This window comes from Cebidichthys violaceus, unplaced genomic scaffold (genome assembly GCF_023349555.1).
Source record: "Cebidichthys violaceus isolate CVI_PGR_0920_01 unplaced genomic scaffold, fCebVio1.0.p SCAF_8, whole genome shotgun sequence".
NCBI classification, from domain to species: Eukaryota; Metazoa; Chordata; class Actinopteri; order Perciformes; family Stichaeidae; genus Cebidichthys; species Cebidichthys violaceus.
In genome coordinates this window covers 16,241,028-16,246,208 of record NW_027176964.1, presented here as the reverse complement: position 1 = coordinate 16,246,208, position 5,181 = coordinate 16,241,028, and positions in this window count along the sequence as shown.

The window sequence follows — 5,181 nt, the reverse complement described above, 5'->3', positions numbered from 1 at the left end:
CGTTCTCGGGGTCAGAGCAGATCCTGATGTCTTTCACCGATGTAAATCTATTGAAAATCACAGCAAAGAAAACACGCATTCAGCAACACGTTGCAACGGTATTGAAGATAAAATGGCGCTAAACGTTGGGGAACACCGCACATTAATCCAGCGCGGGTGACTTACACTACTGCGTGCACGGGGCACGACGGTTTGTACTGTTTGTAGTAACTCTTCAGCTGTTCTCGGTGGATTTGAGTTGGTGTAATGTTTCGACAACAGCTGGCTATCCCACCTTTGAATAAAAGACACAAGACTCCATAGTTATCATCACGTTTTCCATAATCGTGACGTAATAAATCACGTATTAAATGAATGTAAAATGCACAAACTTCACACTGTTCTTACCTTGAGCTGAGGCGGTGGATACCATGACAGCTACGAGAAGAAGCGAGAGAGGAGAAAGGCTCGCCATGCTTTGTCTCTGGCTGAATTAGATGTGACGCTTGTCTCTGCTCTGCAAGCCCTTTTTAAACCCACCAACACATTCATTGATGCAACTTGAAAGTAGAGCATGGTGCACCCACAGATACACAGATATGCACATGGCTGGAAAGTAGAGTACGTATTTCCCCCCCTGCAGAGGCTCACCGGTGTGGGCCCCCCCCCCCCCCCCCCCCGCCTCATTACTGGTGGTCTGAGGGTGTCAAAACATGTTCCGCTGGAGGAGGTGGTCTTTGCACGTATTATAATAACATTTCGTCTTTTTTTAGATTGCTTTTACATGTGACAGTGGGTCTGTATGAACTGTTCAAACTCCTTGTTTGTTAGGTTTGGGACAAATAAGAATAGATGCGAGTGATAACCTGTTGGACTCTTAAGAACACCTCGTATGTTACTGCATAGGTCAGGGGTTCATTCGGTGACATCCTACTGTAACACAGAAGCTGTTTAATGTTTGTTTTCGGCTGGTTTTTGAGGTGAGTGTTTATTTTGTGCTACCGACGCTGGCATACGCATTTCTGTAACCACAGTGCATGCAGAGGGGAGAAAACACATTCCTCTATGCTGCTCCGCATTTCCAGGTTATACAAACAGACACAGATGCACAAACATGAAGCGATACGTCGAACCACGGCTCCGCTGATACACACACACACACACACACACACACACAAGCGTGAGGTCACCTAAGTCACCAAATCCCTGCAACAACATCAGGTAGAAGTGAAAAAGGATCCTCATTCTTCAAAAACATCAGGCAAAAAGGACATAATACTTAAAGTAACCCAATGCATCATTAAAATGTCTGTAAGGAAGACCTTCAGGGTTGAGCACCCACTGTAACTACTGCTAACACCAACGTGTAAAGATAGTCATAATGAGTTGCACCTATGACAACCCCCATACGTTTGATAAATAGTTTGAACATTGAAATGCAGGTTTCCTAAATGTCCAACAGGGGGGCGCTAACACGTTCACAGGCGCCTGTCAGTAGAAGTGAAGAATTATTATCATTTCAGAGTTAAAAAAAAGGAGCGTTATAGGGTTATAAGATGAATGCATGATGCTGTCATTTCATATTCTAGCTTGTTGCACTTATTGTATTCGTATTACTTATAGCACTAACTGTTCTTCTTTGTTTCTGTACTTTGGCTCTGAGTTATGCTCTGCTTCATGCTCTTAGATGCTTGTTTGGAAAAGGAGATGTACCTTGAGATGACTGTAATATAATGTAATGTAATATTGATACAGTAGCAATGAACAGTGGCTGTACATTTTGACTGATGTGGGCTGTTTATTTCACAGTCAAACTGTGTGAGAGCTCAAGAGACGCTGACCGACACATGAGGAAGCAAGGAAGGAAGGAAGGAAGGAAGGACCATCCCAGGATTTGGATGGTCCTTTAGCAGACGCTTTTATCCACAGAGTCTTACAATTCAGTTTCTATCACAGTTATACACTGTAGGCACAGCGACAGGTGCAATTGTGGGGTTAAGTGTCTTGCTCAAGGACACATCGACATGCGGACAAGCGGAGCCGGGGATCGAACCACCGATCCTCTGATTGATGGACAGCCCTGCTCTCCACTTAGCCACTTATCATATAAATAACTTTTGTAATGGCAATGACAAACACTATGTCAGTGAGGAGTCTTTGACCTCTGTGACCTTTTTGAGCATACGTTGTGTTGTTACTTTCATAAAGCAGCAGTTTGTGTTTTACTCACTATCATCCTAGCAGAACGTCGATCCAGATGTATTCAGAGTTTCACTGGCCTCCGACACATTCCTTCATAAGCAGTACATCACCGACAGCGCAGGCAGAGTTTGTCACTTTCACTTTGGTAAACGAGTCTCTTATTCAGATGAGACAAATACGACTATTTAATATCACAATGCAGAACACAAAGTGGATTATCCCTCATGAGAAACCAATGTTGTAGCAAACTGAGACATAAGAAGCTAGAAACGTGAACGCAGAACTTAAAGACAGAGATCAGAAACCAGGTTATCTCGTAATCAATAAGCTCCGATGAACACTTCATAGAACGACTATGTAAGTGGAATTTTCTTGAGATGGGTCCATTATGTTTAATTGACTCTGTCCTGTCCCTCTTCACTGATAGCCAGTTATTATGATCGAGGAATAATCAATGATCCCGTAGTTGTACCGTCGAGTGCTGAGGTCTGCAGGCCACTGATTCACTTTAGGATTGTTCACCTGAGGGTGGAACGACATTGTTCTCTCTCGTTAGGAGCTAATAAAGACAATGATATGAAAGAAGAATAAGTGCGACACTGAAGAATTTAAAGTTAAAAAGCAATGTTAATGTGTTTAATAATCACTCCTAGTGGTGGATATAATGTTATAACATGTTTGTTTGGAAAAGTGTTAAATCATAAAAGTATAATCATTCTATGTATCAAACTATAAAATACAGTTACTGAATGTTTTGAGGGAAAGAGAGAGAGACCTTTGAGACGGGCTTTTCAGATCCGAAAACAACTGTATGATAATGTGATGAGTTTGGTGAGCCGACTTCAGGAATGTGAGGTGTGGACAGTGGGGGAAGGAGATGTATTGATCAAACAGAGATGTAGATGAAGACAGCCCTAAGAAAACATGGGGGTCGGGTACATGCTGTTTTATGAGGAGGAGGACAGGTCGGACCAGAGGACACTATTCAGACATTATGCGGATCACTTAGACCAATGGAGAGCATTGTCCGAGGACAGGAGGAGACAATCAGATTCCAGCCAATCACAAAGCTGATAATGGACTTTTGAAAGTAAACTACTGACTTTTGGGTATAAAAACATTGTTCGGAGAGATGTTGTTCAGTTCTTGGCGATCCTCTTTACTGTAAACTGGCGTTTGTAGGCCGGTGGGGGGGGGGGAGTCTTTGAACTCGGTTTCGCGATTCCTTACTGTCGACAGTGTAATTCAGTTTGTAATTGTCTTTTAGCATTTGTGAATTATAAATACTTTTCATTGTAAGCCGGATCCAGCTGATTTTTCTTAGCGTGACTTCGTTGCTCAAACAACAACGAAAGAGCGAGAGGTCCGCGGCCTCCTGCGAGCAGAGGTCTCACTCCATTACAACACAACCGCAGTAACAGTCTCGGTTCGAGCTCTTAGACTAAAGGCCGTGATGTGAAATGTAAACTTGTGAATGAGGCTCATGGTGAAAAAAAGGAGAACTTTCTTTTGCACTTCAGAAAGTGCACATGTTTCACATTTTGATCTCCACTTCAGCGCGGCCGATCACACTGCCGATGCTTCCTTCCTCATTTTGAGGAAACATTTCTGCTTTCCGTTCATCACCGAGTCCAGTAAATTCATGCCTGTTTAATTCCGTATCGGGCTGACTCGGCTGCTTTGGTGGCTTAACAAGCTAGACGCTTTAAGATGTGTTAACACAAACCATTACCACATCTTGATTTTCCTCTTGATTTACTGTCATATTATCATCAAGCACACACTCTAATAAAAAGAGTCCTTCTGTAATCCCACACATAAGCGCACATGTGTGGGGATTTTCTTTCTATTTGTTCTTCGTTATCAAAAGATCCTACGGACACCTCCTGCAAGCTCAAACATGCTGTCGTCACAAGAGAACAAAAGGGACACAGACATGGATTTTTATGAGAAGCTAAGCTTTGGGCGTCGTGAAGGCTCGTTTTTAAATTAATTTCTAAAGGTCTTGATATTGGAACAGCAACATAATTAATCCCCAGGATCTTTGCATTTTGTTACTGTAAATGAACGTGTTTCTGGAGTCACTGAAGACACTGAAACATGATCACACACTATTATAGATGACTTGCTGTATTAATGTCAAACATTCATGATAATGTAAAGCAAATAAAGGCCAGTTCCTTTTGGAACAAACTTGTGTCTTGTGGGACAACCTAGTTTTACTGGAACCCAATTCTCCGTCTCTTTTGGCAGCTTTTTTTATTGAGCTAAATGTGAAGAAAACTCTCTTCATAGTTTGTAGTGAATCAGATATTCAATTTAGAAAGGAATGCATTTTGTACTTGCAAAGTCATTGTGTCTTTCACACTGTCTGAATTGTGTAAATGCATGTTGAGACTTGTAACTAAAAGAACGGAACGGGTGAGGACAAATGACCAAATTTGGGTGAAGGATGATCGGAAATTTGCGGTTGGAAAGCCTTGGGATCTTCTTCCTTCCTCTTTTCTCGCCCTGCGCTGACCACAACTGTCAGCGGCAGAAAAAAAAAGGAGGGATAGAAAGAAAGTAAGAAAGATGACACTGTTGTAGGAGGGACGAGCACATGATGCTGAAATCAGCACGATTTGTAAATAGAATCATTTAAAACACCGTGAGAAAGATCACAGTTAACGAGATTGTTAACTGTCCAGACAGAGACTCATATCAATCCATCCGTTCATTAAAAACGGCTACAGCTGCAGCCTTAATCTGAGTACATTTCTTAGTCTAGACATCATCATGACATAGACTCAGTCAATGTCATGATGAAATCGCCCCAACAAAAAAAAAAAACGGAAACGGTCGACTGACGGCATCACCCAAGTGCGTCCCCCCCACCTTCCTGCTCACACAATACGTAGAAAGGCCTAAGATACGGTTCATCCGGTTAGGTTTCCCTGGTTCCTCTTTTCACGGTATAAATCAGGGGTCTGGTCAGAGGAGATCAAGTTGCCTCAGTCA